Below are 17,275 nucleotides of genomic sequence, written 5' to 3'. Positions count from 1 at the left end.
TGTTAACTCTGGGAAACGAACAAGGAGTAGTGGAAGGGTAGGTGGGCAGGGGGGATGGGGTGACTGAGTGACAGGCATTGAGGGGAGCATTTGACAGGATGAGGACTGTTATACTATATGTTGGCAAATCGAACTCCAATAAAAAAATATACAAAAAAAATCGCAGCTTCCTGGGTCCATTTAGAAAAAAAAAAAAAGAAAAGAAAAGGAAATTTAGAAGTCACTTGGGTTTGAAACAACAGTTAAATTTTTTCCCTCAGCTTTTGGCTATAATCGCTGCCATATTGATTGGATTCAGGGGTAACTGACCTTCCACATTACCGATTACCATTGACAAATAGCCATCCAAAGGAATCCCCCAGACCTAAACACACATGTGGAATTTTTTCCTGATGGCATATTATTATGCATTGAACATGTGTTTACTGCAGTAGATAGCTACCTATCAAATTGCGTAACCAATCAATGGCTGCCAGGTATTTTGTCATAAAACAAAGACATGTAATATGCAAAATTTATTTTTAATGTGAAATTTCAGACACTCAATCTTCACCATTTTTATGCTTCTAAGATTTGCTACCTCTTGCACTTCAGTAAGAGATTCTATCAACAGCATAGTTTTTCCTCATCTCTAATACAGCACTTTCTAAGAATATCTCCATTTTTGTAAGGAACATGTAGTTTCTACTAATTTAAAAGCAGCAATATTCAAAGCTGCTTGCTTTTTGCCTTACTGAGGCATCCCAGGATCCAGTGGAAATTATCTTTCCTACTAAACAAGCAAAAATCCCTGAATAAGTACATTCCTGTCTTCCACTGAGATCCTTTTCCTTTCTAGAGATTACCACAAATTCTTAGAAAATAGAAGATAAAAAAAAAATGAAGCTTGCACATTAATAAAGCATTTTACTATGCTTCCTTAATTTTGTGAATTCATAATGCTGTATATCAATTACATCTGGTAGTCTCTAAAATAATAGTTCTATAGCAGAGTATATAGCCAATTTCTATATGACTTACAATGTTTTAGAGACAATCAGAACTCATGTCTTGTCAAACACTTATTTTCTAAAAATATAATTCCAAGAACTGTTTAAAATGAAAATGTACCCTTAACTAATTATGTATTTTTGACCAGTGTTGTGATTTAAATTAAAAGTTGCTCCCCTATGTAACCCACACATAGAAGTTCATCTCAGCATTGCATTAAATTCAAAAGAAATAGTAGACACCTATTTATCCACTCACTTCCAAAGAGAAATGGAAAGAAAATGAAATACTATTAAATCTCATAACAAAACAAACAAAATCTCAAATCCACCCTGGTACACTGACTCAAATTATTATTATTATTATTTTAAATGAAGATTTTTTTTAAAAGATTTTATTTATTCATGACACAGAGAGAGAGGCAGAGACACAAGCAGGGGGAGAAGCAGGCTCCATGCAAAGAGCCTGATGTGGGACTCAATCCCAGGTCTCCAGGATCACACCCTGAGCTGAAGGCAGATGCTCAACTGCTGAGCCACCCAGGCATCCCCATTGACTGAAATTATATTCTTACTCAAATGATGTTTTCATTTAAAGGTTTAGGGTAGCTGCTCAAAATTTCTTTCCCACTGCTTTCTCTCTTTTTCTTTCTCTCTCTCTTGTTCTCCTTTCCTTAACTCTATTCTATGCTGTTTTATTCTCTCGTTCATTCTTTCTTTTCACTCTCCAATGAGAGGATACAATTTTTTTTATTTAAGAGGTGAAAAATAGTATCTACCGTATGATACAGCTTTGGAGATCACATACAATAATGATTATTTAATGATTATTTCCACTAGCACTCTGTCTCTTATTTAGTAACAGTTACATAAATTTTATCTATCATTAGTAATACATATGTGGATAGAATCACTTATTTTATTTTTTAAAGATTTTATTTATTTATTTATTTATTTATTTATTTATTTATTTGAGAGAGAGTGTGTGAATGAGGGAGTAGTAGTTGGGGAGGGAGAGGGAGAGAGAATTTCAAACAGACTCCATGCTCAGTGTGGGGCTCAATCCCAGGACCCTGAGATCACAACCTGAACTAAAACCAAGAGTTGGATGCTTAACCAACTGAGCACACCAGGCGCTCATATAGTCATTTATTTTAAAAACCATATGGTTTATAATTCAATTAAATTTACATTTTAATTGAATATCTTTACATGATAGAATAGTAAAATTGATCATACAATTAGCAGCTTTAAGGAAAAAATAATATTTGAATATATCTAAATATTTTAGTTCAAAAGATCTTTAGTTCTTTAAGATATTTAAGACAAGATCTTTTATTCTTATCTTTAGTTCACAAGATACGATTCATTTATTTTCCCTATCTATAATACTAACTTTATACCTATTATGCACTAATATGTTGGATATTACATATAGATGAAAAAGAAATTAGTTTATGCCCAGACAGTTTATGGTCTATTGTATAAAAAATGATAAAAAGTTCACAAATAAGTGCAAACTACTAAGAAAGAAATATAAATAGTTGTGTGTTGGGGAATATGAACTTAGAATGTAAACAGAAGGCCTACTAAGGAGACAATGTTGAAATTGAGAAACAAAAATGTGGAAAGGGCAAGTCATACCACAAATAAAGGATCACATTAGCATAGTAGAAAGATCTTAGAGTTAAATTGTTTCATGTTTTCTAACGGTTCATAAAATAAAATTTATTATGTTTAAAATTGTAGTATAAACCAACTATAATCAATGACATTAGATATTTTGCTTACTTATGAAATTAAGCTATTATTCATACTTACATTCACATAATACCTTTAGTTGCCAAGCTCTAAATTTGTTTCATAGCACTAATATATATTTCAATATTACTGTGCTATAAATGCATCATATAGTATTGTTCTATCTATATAGCATTATATATTATATTATATTATTATATTATATTATATTATATTATATTATACTCTACATGTGTATGTATGACAAACATAATATTAGCAACTACTCGGGATCCCTGGGTGGCTCAGCGGTTTAGCGCCTGCCTTCCGCCCAGGGCGCATTCCTGGGGTCCTGGGATCGAGTCCCGCGTCGGGCTCCCGGTATGGAGCCTGCTTCTCCCTCTGCCTGTGTCTCTGCCTCTCTCTCTCTCTCTCTCTAAATCTATCATGAATAAATAAATAAAAATCTTAAAAAAAATATTAGCAACTACTATTTAGTTATTTAGTAGTAATTAGAGTAAACATTTTCCTCAAACTTGGTCGATTTTAAGAAAACGACTCAGAAAACAAGAAAATTACTCATGATAAATGGTGAGATAGGACAGCTGCTATATTAAATATTTCTTACCCTTTACACTAATACTTCGTGTATAAAGTTACTTTTCCTTTAGAATGAATAACCTGCCAGAAGTTGTTCTATACTTGAAACACAACTTTCCTGTTCCTCTAGATTGCTTGAGATCAGCCAGTATGGTTCATAAAATGCACATCATTTGGAAATTTCTGTTTGAGACATTCCTAGCCATTCCTTCAAGAAGCAGCAGCTAGCATTTGATTAGATTTAACTGTACAAAAATTTAAAGATCATTAAATGGAAAAATTGTGGCCTAATCAGGAAATTATATATACTTTGGTTATATTTATCCTGACACAAATATTGCCTCTTTTCAACTTCAGATAAACTTTTAAAAATTGACTTATATATAATATTTTTTTCTCTAAGTTTTTTTTTAGATCAACAGTCTTAACTGTTACACTGATTAAGACAATAAATAGTTCAGGAAGTCTCTGGGTACTTAAATAATGACAGTTTTGTTTCTGTCACCAATTTATCCTTGTAAAAATCTGTTCTTTCTTCCATTAATGAGCTCATCCAATTTCCAGCTAAACCCCTCTTTTCTTTTCTCTAACCAGTTTGATTTAAAAGTAACAGATTCCTCAGCTGCCAAATATTAAAAGAATGAAACCAGATATTTAAATCCCTGTGACATATATTTGACTTGTTTGGGGATATCAGAAATATTTGTTACCCCAGTTTTCTTTCTTTGAAAAACCAGATAGGATAAACTGCATGTCTAAAATACAAATTCTTATATTTCTGTGAAAATGCAGCTGTAGATGTCATCATGAGTAGGGACTTTTATAGTGTCATAAAAATTCAGTGTCACTATAAATTTATGCTGCTGAAAATGTCGACATTTATGGCAACTTCTACAAGGACATATTTTAAAATGATACTAAAACTTGATGCAGCAACTTTTATTTAGTTAAAAAGTAAGATTATAGAACAAAAACATTTACTCTAATTTTTGAACCTATCAATATGGATGATTAATTTTTAAAATTTTCAAATCATATCATGGTTTGATGGGTACTTAAAAATCAAAGCACTCAAAATTAAAAAGCATGAAAGCATGTTCATGTATTATTCAAATTAACAGTTAATTGCTGCATATAATTAATATTCATTTACAATGCATTTAGTACAGACTTTTGATACCTGATAAAATTATTAATGATGCAAGCATACGATGATGCTTATTTAAGAATTATAGATAATCATAGATTTATATCTGCAATCTATTTTCCCTCATTTTGTATCCCAGGGCAAGCACAGTGACTATCTTGATTAATAAATTTTTAAAAATCATTTAAAAAATCACAAAAGGATTGTCCGAATCGACCAATTCATGAGGAAGAATTTTCACCTTTTTAGCCATAGAAGTTCCTTTGCAATGAGGAAGGGTAACCTCATTAAATGATCTAATTTGGGCAACTGCAGAAAAAAAAAAGAGAAATTTCACCTTTAAACGCAATTCTAAATCAGAAAAGCTGCTGTGGACTTAGTAGGCAGATTTTGACCATGCTAGTGGTTAGGTGAGAAACTTTGGCAACGACTAACACACACCAGCCTTAACCAGTAAAAAATCCTATCTTCAGAATTAGGGATGCAGAAAGCTCTAGTTCAATCCTCGGAGACAGGCCTCTTTGGCTCAGACATCATGTTACAGTTTCTACGCATGTGCTATGTAAGCATTTTCTGAGGTCAAATGCTCACATTTACCTAAGTATGGTATCTGAGTAATTTTATTTTTCCAAAGTTTCTATCCTGAAAATGTGCTTTTGTGAAGTATTTGTGAAGTATAAGTGATACTGGTTAGGATGCCTGGGTCACAAACTGATACAATACTATAAATGTTACCAGTATATTTTTATATGACTTGCTAGCAAGTCTATACTTGGATTTGGTGAAGTTACCAACCTGGAACTATTACTGGAGTAGAAAAACAAAAACAAAAACAAAACAAAACAAAAACAAAATTAAACCTCCAATAAAAGCCTGCTTTCTCTAACCAAAGGACTAGAAAAGGGGCAACCTAGCAAGACAGAACACTTTTAAACAGTAATTACCCTGTTCTTGCCACAGAGGGGGGGAAATGTAGGTAATGCCAGAGAAGATCTAGTTAGAAGCCAAGACATTTATCTCTACTGAGTGGTTACAAAGTCCTCTTTTCTACCCATAGTATCAGTGGAGATCATGCGAGAAGCCTCCACCCTCGCTCACAGTCATGGGGCATCCTTCCTCTGCTCTTCACAAGGTGTCAGAAAAGTCCTAGTGAAGAGTGAGAATTGAAAATGGGTGTCAGACAAGAACTTGTACCCAAAGATTTAGAGCAGCACTATTCACAATAACAAAAAAAAGGAAACAACCCAAATGCCCAACAATGAATGAATGGAGACACAGAATGTAGCATAGTCATACAATAACATACTATTTAGCCATAAAGAAGAATCAAGCACTGATACATGCTATGACATTCATAAACCCTAAAAACATCACCCTAACCAAAAGAAGCCAGACAAAATATTCACATATAGATTGATTCCATTTATATTAAGTGTTCAGAATAGAAAAATCTGAAAGTCAGAAAGCAAATCAACGGTTGGCATAGGCTATAGAGAGGGAAGAATGATGACAGATTTCCTAATGGGCATGGGATTTCCCTTTGAGGTGATAAAAATATTTTGGAATTATGTAGATGTGATGACGGCACAACATTGTGAACCTCCTAGATGGCACTGAGTCATACACTTTAAAATGGCTTAAATTATAAATTTTATATTATATCTATTTTATCACAATAAAACTGTACATTTAAGCCCTAATAGTCATTAATTACATTCAATTTAAATGATCTGAATACAATTAATCGACAGAAACTGACAGAACAGATCAAAAAGTGTGACCCAACTATGTGCTATTTATAAATAAATCAAATATAATGATATGAGCAATCTGAAAGTAAAAGGATGAAATTATATACTATATATATAGTTTATATATGTACTATATGTACTATATAGTTGTATATATACTATATATAGTTTATATGTACTGTATATACTATATACTACAGATATACTATATATGTTCACATATGTAATGCAAATAATTTCATATATATATAATGCAAACATTATTTGAAAGAAAACAGTAATGAAAAAAATTAGGGATGCTTGGGTGGCTCAGTGTTTGAGCATCTGCCTTTGGTTCAGGGTGTGATCCTGGGGTCCTGGGATTGAGATCCGCATCAGGCTCCCTGTGGGGATCCTGCTTCTCCCTCTGCCTATGTCTCTGCCTCTCTCTGTGTGCCTGTCATGAATGGATAAGAAAAACTCTTAAAAAAAAAAAAGAAAAGAAAAAATAAAGCAGTAATAGCTATATTAATATCAAATAAAGATACTTCAAGACAAAATTATCAGAGACCAAGAGGAATAATATTTAATGATACCAGCCCTATTTGTTGAAAAGGCTATATTTTCTCATGGAATCACCTTGGCACCACTGTAGAACAACCAATAAAAAATTGTAAGGGTTTATTCTTTGGACTCTCATTTCTGATCCATTGGTCTATATGTCTCTCATTATCCTAGTACAACAGGCAATTGTAGAGATATGTTTTTCCATTCACCTTTTGCTGGATATTTAAACTGTTTCTATTTTGGGGGCACTTGGATGGCTCAGTCAATAAAATGTCTGACTCGGTTTCAACTCAGGTCATGATCTCAGGGTTGTGGGATCAAGCCCTACATCAGGCTCTATGCTCAGCAAGGAGTCTCCTTGGGATTCTCTCTCTCCTTCTCCCTCTGTTCTTCACTCCACTCACTCTCTCTCTCTAACACTTATTTATTATATTTATTTTTATATTTATATAATTATATTTATATAATAATCTATTATATGTTATATATTTAATATGCTTATACTTACATTTAATCTACATTTATTTATAATAAATATATAGATATAAAATATTAATAAATAGAATATATTTATTATATATTTATTATTTTTTATAAAAATAAAATAAATTGTCTCTACTTTTTGGCTATGGCAAATAATGATGCTGTGAACATTCATATACAAGTCTTAGTGTGGGTATAAGCATTTATTTCTCTTGTGTAAAGACCTGGGAGTGAAATTGCTGAGTCATATGGTTACTATATTTAGTCCTCTAAGGTACTATCAGACTACCATCCAAAGTGTCTATGCCATTTTATATTCCCATCAACAATGTATGAGGGTTTTGGTTTCTCCTTGTCTTTGCCAGCAATTGTTACTACGTTTTTCAATATAGCCAGTCTACTGGATAAAAAGATGTGTCTCATAGTGATGTTATTTTTCATTTCCTTAATGACTACTTGAGCATTTTTTATGTGTTTATTAGCCATTGTATATCTTCTTTGGTTAAATGGTCATTCAAATCATTAGCTCATTAAAAAAAAATTTGTTTGCCTTCTATTTTGTTCCTTATATCTTCTACATAGAAGTCCTTTATCACATATAAAGATTTGTGGATATATTCTCAAAGATTGTAGCTTGTGTTTTGCTTTTATATGTTGTCTTTTGAAGCATTCAGGTTTTAATTTTGATTAAGTATAAATCATCATTGTTTTTCTCTTTCATGCATCTTGGTTTTCTTTTCTTTTTTTTTTTTAAGAGAAAGACAGAGAGAGAGAGAGAGAGGTGCAGAGACATAGCAGAGGGAAAAGCAGGCTCCCACTGGGGAGCCTGATGCATGACTCAATCCTGCAACCAGGGATCACACCCTGAGCCAAAGGCAGATGCTCAACCGCTGAGCCACCCAGGCGTCCTGAATTGATTGTTTTTCTATTATACCTAATAACTTTGCCCCACCCAAGATCATGAAGATATCCTAAATTTTATGCTAAAAGTTGAATAATTTTAGGTTTTTACATTTAGATCTATGAGTTAATCTTTATAAGTGCTGTAAATTAATAACATAAATTCATACTTTTGCATATATTTATCCAAATGTACAAGCACTATTTGTTGAAAAGATTGTCTTTTCCCATGGAGTCATCTTGGTATCCTTGTAAAATACCAACCAATCATAAACATAAGGGTTTATTTTATTACACTGAGACCTTTGATTCTGTTTCATTGGCCATTTGTCTATCATTACCTTTGTACCACATTGTCTTGATTACTGTAGCTCTATAAAATATTTGAAATCAGGATGTATAGTCCTCCAAATTTTGTCTTATTGGCAATTGATTTGGCTATTTTAGATACTTTGGCATGTCCAAATAAGTTTTAGAATTATCTTACCAATTTCTGTCAATGGGCCTGCTGGAATTATGATAGGGATTGCATTGGGAATCTATAAATCAATTTGAGAGAAATTACCATCTTATAAATATTGAGTCTTCTAATCCATAAAATGTGTTATCTCTCCTTTTGTTTAAATGTTCTTTGATATCCTTCAATAATATACGGAGCTGTCAGTGTATAAATATTGAACTTATTTTGTTAAGTTCAGTGCTTTGTTAAATTTAATATGATATTCCTAAATATTTCATTTTTTTGTCATTCTGAAAGAGTATTATTTTCTTAACTTCATTTTCATAGAGCCCATTGGTAGTATACAGAAGTGCAATTGATTTTTATTTATTGATCTTGCATCTTACTACACTGATGAACTAGTTTATTAGTTATAGTAGTTGTGCATATCTTTTTTCTACATAGAGAATCATATAGTGAATAGATGCAGATTTTATTCTTTCATTCCATCATGGATTTCTTTTATTTCCTTTTCTTTTTAGACTATAGTGACTTGAGCATCCAGTACAATGGTAAAGAGAAGAGATTCATTTACTTTTCCATCTTAGAGGTAAAGATCACCTCTGTATGATGCTAGCTATAGGTTTTGAGAGACTCTTGACTTGAAAAAAATTCTCCTTTCTTAATTTATTGATAATCTTTTAGCATAAATGAGTCTGGATTTGTCAAATCCTTTTTCTACATCTACTATAAAAGAAATAAATTATTAAGAATCTGGGAACTTTTGGGGCGCCTTGGTGGCTCAGTTGTTTGAGCGTCTGGCTCTTTCAGCTCAGGTCATGATCTCAGGGTGGCCCGATAGAGCCACATGTTGAGCTCTACACTGGGTGTGGAGCCTGCTTAAGATTCTGTCTCTCTCTCTCTCTCTCTCTTCTTCTTCCTCTCCCCCCTCACTCTCTCAAATAAATAAATCTTTTAAAGAAATCTAGAAACTTTCTGTATACACAAGAGATTTATTGGTGAAGAATTATAAAAAGTTTGGGAATTAATTTGAAAAATTAAAGCCATATGTTTGCATGATTTGGTTAGGCATTGATTCTAAGTTTCCAGTCTTATCAGAAAAGATAGAAGAGTTTTTTTATCCTTCTTATTACATTTATATTTGTATTAGGATTCCTAGGATTACTTAAAATTAAAGCCCAAACCAGTGATTTATTAATAAAAAGTCATAGTTCTCTCCAACTATGCTAACAATGAGTGGAATCATTTTTATGTCATTTCTTACGATGCCAGATAGACATTGAGGAACTTATTTATAGCATGATGATTTAAAAATGTTTAGTTTCTATTTAAAAATTCTAGAATATAGCAGTATTATCTTAATTGTATTCATCCATATGGCTATGATTTTATGATAATACTGGATTTCTATGTATGATAGTGACCTTTTTTGTTTTTAAAGAAGTGTATTGGCATAATTGTGAATAGCTGTGAAGAAAAAATGAGTGAAAAAGGTACTTTTTGTAAGGGAGTTGGTGATGGATATGGGAAAATTTTTGACGATGATACAAACAAGAAATCTAGTATTGGGAAGCAATGTCTTAGTGTAAAAAAATGAATGGTGATGGTAGTCTTAAAGATTAATAACTAATAGTAAGTTTCAATGATATTGAGGAAATACAGGATAAAAAAATTGATGAGTCTAAATGAAACTAGGGTAAGGTTAAAGAATAGTATAAAGATAAAGGCTAATTCACACACAGAGATACACTAAATGAAAGCATATTATTCTTTAATTAATAATATAACTTGGATATTTTTCTGTGTCCAATATATAAAACTGGGTCTTTGTTTCCCCCTTTACACTTTAGAGGCAGATTGTTGAGTTAATTACATCTTTAGTTCATGGCATGATAACTTCATCAGTTTTCAAGCCTTTTGCATTTTTAAATATTTTTCCTATATCTTCAGTTTCACAGAATCACTAACACTCCCCAAATAACATTTATTCTAATATATTTTAAATATACACTTGGATATGTATATGTATATAAAGTGAAATAAATAGCTTTATGTTTTAGATGTATTTGTGCTTGTTTAGTTTACAAAATTGTATTTGTTGTAGGTCTTATGCTACCTAGTTTCTTTTTCATGCAAAAACTGAGTTTTTAAGATCAACTCTTAGCACTTCTAAATGCTTTGTCATATTTCCCTTTTTCTCAAAAAGCTGAAATATGGTTAAGGTCTTTGCACAAGTCATAGTCTCCACCTTCAATCAGTTTTCCCTTAAAGATGCTAGAGAACATAAAGACGCTGAAGTAGTGTCTCAATGCCATTTAACTAATTAACTATAAATTACTCTGAAAATTATGCACTTTAAAATTCTAAGTTTTAATACAAAATTGATCCAAACATTGTCTGTCCTACTTAGGTAATGTGAATGAATTTCTTTGATAATATCAGTTCCTATATAATTTACCAATGAAAATTATACTTTTTAATTGAATACTTTTGTTATGTACTTGGACTTCGAAGACTTCTGGTGCAAGTGCAGAAACATTTCTGAGGGCAGCCCAGGTGGCTCAGTGGTTTAGTGCCACCTTCAGCCCAGGGCCTGATCCTGGAGACCCACCCAGGATCAAGTCCCACGTCAGGCTCCCTGAATGAGCCTGTTTCTCCCTCTGCTTGTGTCTCTGCCTCTCTCTCTCTTTCTCTCTCTCTGTCTCTCATGAATAAATAAATAAAATCTTAAAAAAAAAATAAACATTTCTGAGTGCCTGTCTCCATGTGCTATTTTTTTTCTTTGAAGTCAATTAGTTTATAAAAACCACAGTGTCTTAGTGCAAATTGTATTTGCATTCAAGAAAAATATTCAATGCACATAATTTAAAATAGTGTTTTAAAACAATTAAAGTAATAACATAAAGGCCAGTGTAGCCAGTAAACTTTTTCTTATAGTCTATTTTCTTATTTATACACACTTGTATATTACTTATTTGACAATTTAGCATAGAAAGCCTGTTTGGATTTTTATTATCATTACTAGATTTTTATTAACTTGACTTTTATTAATGCTTCATATAAGAAAATTATTTACATAGTATAACTTTTTTTGTTTCTTACTTAGTCACTGCCTTGAGTCTAGACTTTAGAGCATAAGTCACACTCTAAGCCTACTTCAACTTGGTCTAGTGCATTGATCCCCCTTCAAATGTTCATACTGGGAGAGCCATCTAACCTCTCTATGTGCTAATTTTCCTATTTAGAAAATATGGGCAGCAATAATATGCTCTTCAGAAGACTTCAAAGAGGTTATAACAATGTCCAAGACATAGTATGAGCATAGCAAAGTAATAATTATTGTATTAAATGATGAAAAGTATCTAAACAAGCACTTAAAATATGCAAATAAGCCAACACTATGTTTATTTTTCTTTATCATTTTACATTGAATAGGAGAGAGTATGATCAACGAAGACTAGAATCTCTCCCAATTTAACTTCTACCTCACTGACATTTAAAACCTCTGCATTCATCTAATTCCTAGTTTCTTACTGGAACTTTTAACCACTTTGGATTTTTCTTTTTAAAGCATATATAGGAGCTCTTTCCATTACTTTTAAATTCTAAACTATTTTCCATTCATTATATAACCTAAAGATTTATGTTACTGTGTGTTAAATAACAAGATTAAGAATGGTCACTTGAAGTTATCCCAGATACAGAAATAATAAATCTAAATATTACAGTTATGATTTATAATTAATACCCCACCACTGTAACTTCTATTTTTCATTAACATTTTACCCTTTATTTGTAAACTGAACATTCCTCTGATAAGAATATTATTCCAGATTTAATAGGGGATGAAATTTGTAAAGAAACTTGATATGCCAAAGAACAAATTACACTAATATGTGTCCACAACGTCATGTAGACCAGACATAAAAGCCTACAACCTCTGCTGTTTCTGTTAAATGCAAGAGGCTGTGACCATATGTGTAATTATGTAGGATTGCCTCAGAAACATTCCCTAACATCAATATGAGTGACAGTCTGCAACACTTATCTCAAAGCTGTCATTACCTGAAAGAGGCATTTTTCTCATCAGAACCTGGTAGCTACATATAACAGGAGTTTCCAAGCAAAGATTTTTATATCTGTTAAAATTATTTAAAACATTTTAACAGAATTTCTAATGCATGTACTTAATTGACCACAGTTATGTCACCCCATGCCTAGGACTCAAATGAGTCAAACTGTGTTACTGGAATTGAACAGAAATTCAAAAAGCCTATATATTCTCTCTTTTTCTTCTGGTAGTTCATTGGTTCTACTTCTAGCTATGGTTGGTGACCTGTTCCACACCAATCTTCCCATAGCATTTCCACTGAGAATAATAAAATTTACTAAATTAAATGTATGTATATGTATACATATGATTATATATTATCTATATTTACACTATAATTATATATGCAATATATTATATAAAATATATGCTACATTATATATATATTTGCAAATATACTGATATAGTGCAAATAAGTGTATATGCAAATATGTATGTATGTGCATATGTATGTATGTTTGAGATTTACATATATATATTTAAAGGCATCAGAGAGAGCTATCTGGGTGGCAACGACTGCAGGCCAAGATAAAATTATAGAAATAAAGGAAGAAGCCCAATAGAGAGCCATACATTGGCACCACAATTTCTGTAATGGTTTGTTTTTTCTATTTTTTGTGGGTTTTTGTTTTTGTTTTTGCTGATTTCAAATTTGTAGTCAAGAGATTGAGAAGAAAAAAAAAGAGAGATTGAGAAGATTTTGACAGTTTCATGAGGATAGAGATACAAAAATTGGAGTCCAGGATTCACCAAGGAGTGAGGCCCTGATGAAGTCTATGGACTTGAGGATGGGATTCTGAGGGGTTACCTTGAATGAACAAGATAAACAGGGCTTAGACTTGTCCTTGCAAGGACTAAAGCCAGTTTTCATATCAGCTCAATATCCGACTAAGTAAAGGTGATATGCTTCCAATTTAGCCTAATGCCAAAATTAAAACTTGATCTGTCAAAGAAGATAGTATAATCCAGAGCTTTATATTTTCCCTAAATATTTTCATTCTCAAAGGCCACCATTCAATTAAAAAATCAACCAGGTGTATACAAAACTAAGAGTAAAAAAAAACAACAGATCAAAGACTCTTTTTTTAAAGACTTTTAAGTAAAAATGTGCTTACTGTGTTCAGTACAATGCAGAAGTTTTGCAAATAATTCAAAACCATAAAAAATGGAAATTTTATGAAAAATACAATAACTAAAATTCAGAACTCTGTGAATAGGTTTAATAGCCATTAAAGACAATGGAAGAGAGAATTAGAACAAAATATTCAGTTTGAAGCATGAAGGGATAAAAGAATGTATAATACAAAAAAGAATGCAAAAGACATACTTTGTGAAGAGATCTAAAATCGTATATGTCAGAAGGAAAGTAAAGAGAAAAACATAAGAATAAAGAGATAAGGCCCCAAATTTTGCAAAATTATGAGATACATCAAACACAGATTCATGAAACTCTAAGAACCCGCAGAACACCACATGAAGGCACCAAATACAAAACTAGTATTTAAAAAGCAGCATAGTGGTGTGCCTGGGTGGCTCAGTAGGTTCAGTGTCCATCTTCGGCTCAAGTCATGATCCCAGAGTCCTGGATGGAACCCCACCTTGGCCTCTGCTCAGCAGGGAGCCTGCTTCTCCCTCTTCCTCTACCTGCTTCTCCATCTGCTTCTGCTCTCTCTCTGTTAAATAAATAAATAAATAAATAAATAAATAAATAAATAAATAAAATATTTAAAAAACAAACAAACAAATGAATAGTGGCATAGAGATGATTTTGAAAGCAGTCAAGGAAAAGGGAGTCTATTGGCTTTCTATTAGCAACAATAATAATAGCTGAGTTCTCAAAAGATACAATTAAACCAAAGAACACCAGAATTCTGTCTGAAAAATGCTAGGGAAAACAAATGCCAGTGTATAATTCTGTACCAAACAAAATATTCTTGACAATGAAGGAAAAAATAAATATGTTTCCAGGGGAAAAAATATGTTATTTAGGGCATTTCCCCCCCACACACCTTGCCTGGCTAAAATATGCTGCATATTAGATACAGATCAAAACTAGCATATGTGTTTCTGGTGGTCAAAAAATATAAAAATAGTTATTCACTGGAAAACTGAAAAAAAAAAGCTCTAATTTTCAAGCTTGAAGCATATCACAGAACAGGGCTATCAAACATATGCTATGGTTGAGTCTGCATCCTCTAAGTCTCTGATTCAGCATTAAATATTTTCCCTCTCTACCCATCTAGGGCCTACTATTTCAGATTAAAGTTCCATTAGTAAAGGATCAGTTGCATTTTTCTCCAGTTCTCCACCCTCGTCCTTATATAACCATATTCTGCTTTGCTAGCTAGTTTGGAATACTTAAAGGATGAGAGGGGGGAAAAAAAGGAAAAACGGTAAGAGCAAAGTAAAAGTTGTCTTACTTGGATGGTGCCCTGTAAGCGGTCTGTTTCTCTGAACCTGGCAGAAGTTTAAATCTGATTCTTCTTTTGCAAAGATTCTCTTATAGGTTCTCTAAGATTTGGTGATACCCTGTCCTCTGATGATCCCTTTTGCAAGATGATTCCTTTATCATCCCCTAGGATTTCTCTTCCAGTGTTTTCTAAGTATTTCTGTCCTCTGAGTAGTCTTTTTAAAATGAATCCAAGATGATTCTTAATCAACACTCCCTTTCATGTGGCCCACATCTGGTGCCTGGGAATAGTTGCATCCTTATTCCAGCAAATTAAGAGTGTAGTTCCATACTACTGTACAGGTAATCTCTTGACTCCACCACTATCAGAGATAATCTCTTGTTTCTAAATTTCTCAGGCAAGCGGCAGACCCTAGTATACCATGTGTTCTAAACACAGGGTAGGATACTTCCTGGAAGCATCACATTCCATCAGCCTGGGTGAAAGTTTCTCACAGATCACTTTTCTTAAAGGATATCCTCCTCACACACAAACACAAAATTATTTTTTGTCTATATTCTGACCCCTTTTTTAGTCCTTAATATGGTTGAGTGTTTCAAGTGTTGTGAAATTTAATGTGAAAATTGGAAAATGTATATTTTACTACTCAGTTGAGAACTTAACTGTCTTGTTTCCATGTCTATGGATTTCCATGTCCTATTTTCATTGGCTTTTTCTCTATATTTTTGAATGGTTGAATGAAAACGTATTTTAATTTTGAAACAAGAGTTTCTGAACACTTGCTTTCTATATTAAATGTAAATAATTTAGTATATTTAAATTCTTCCACCATGCAATATAATCAAAACAAATACATTTAACTACAGGAAGATGCTTATTTTAAGACTTAGGAGACAGAGATTTATGGTTTTTAACTTCACTTAAGTCCAAAATAAATAGTATTCCTATTTCAAATTAAGAGTCAAGAAATAGTGATTTTCACTATTTTCACTATTTTCACTGGAAAGAAAAATAGAGTCCCAGGTCCCATCAATGATCACAGAAAATTCGTCAGAGAATTTACTTGAGAGACAAAGGAAGAAGAAGTTGGCAAAGTAAAATAGTCCAGATAGGTATCCCAAGTTGTGATGCTTACCCAAAGTAAGGCTATTTGGAATTTTGTCTATCATTACTGTCAAGTAATTGTGACATAGCTTCTCCAGTAAAGTGTAGCTTTGAGTACAGTAAACCTATTTTACACATCAGTGCGTTAAAGAGCATACCTCTATAAAATATGATCATCATGGTTGTCATCATATCAGTGAAAAAAATGTGGAGAAAGCCATAAAGGAAAGTTTACTGAGCATATCATAAGGGGGAAAGGGGAAAACCTTTCATAAACTGAAGGCATATACTAGAGCAACAAATTCAAGCCTTACCTTGTGATCATTTCATGAACTCACCTTACACAATTCTGTTCACACCAACCAACTTGAAGGAAACAAATGAACCTCATAAGAATTCCTTGCAATTTTGAGGTGTATCTACTAACATTCATAACTGTAAGAGTTTTGTAATCTGGGTAATCCTGAGTGGCTGATAAAATAATGATCTATACATTTCTTGCATTTACTCTTAAAAGCTAGAAATTGAGTGTCCCTACAGTATATACCCACTGAAGTTTGTACTTTTAGAATATGATTCCCTTTTCTTCTGAATCCTCTACTTCCACCAACATTTCTCTGAAGGAGTGAGAGGTATATGAAACATTTGACATTAAGAAGGTTCCCTTGTAATTTTCAGGTCATATACATTGTCTTCAGTGTGTATTATGAATTTATTTCAAATGGGTAAAGGTACTTTGCATAATGACACAAAGCTTTTAAACCAGATGGTCTTGTGTATAAGGCATTGTTCTATTTTTTGAAAGCTTAGCTCTGTCTTAGTTACACAAAATGCAAGATTTAGAAGCATGTAAACCAATAATAGTTATTCAATCTAAGCTGTAATGGTAGCTTACTATGGGCACTGGAGGTTGAGATGGGATATTGTATTTGCATATATACAGTATATGGAAAACTGTTCTACCATTTTATGGAGCAGCAATCATATTTAGTTTAATGTCTTTTAAGTCCCATAAAAAGATATTAGGAAATTT

At 32.5% G+C, this 17,275-nt stretch overlaps 1 long non-coding RNA gene across 5 annotated transcripts in view; it reads left to right on the top strand.

Moving 5' to 3' along the window:
* The window catches only part of LOC140616864 (uncharacterized), a 183,805-nt gene that overhangs the window by 31,640 nt on the left and 134,890 nt on the right, over nt 1-17,275 (top strand). For 2 of the 5 annotated variants that reach the window (XR_012017195.1, XR_012017192.1), the window contains one exon: nt 9,138-9,293. The exons of the other annotated variants lie outside the window; for them this stretch is intronic. This is a non-coding gene — a long non-coding RNA (uncharacterized lncRNA). Of the gene's footprint in view, nt 1-9,137; nt 9,294-17,275 lie in introns of those variants that run through there. 5 annotated transcript variants of the gene reach the window in all.

The sequence above is a fragment of the Canis lupus genome, chromosome 25 (genome assembly GCF_048164855.1).
Source record: "Canis lupus baileyi chromosome 25, mCanLup2.hap1, whole genome shotgun sequence".
NCBI classification, from domain to species: Eukaryota; Metazoa; Chordata; class Mammalia; order Carnivora; family Canidae; genus Canis; species Canis lupus.
The sequence above is the reverse complement of the archived record's forward strand: the minus strand, read 5'-3'. Positions and strand labels throughout refer to the sequence as shown.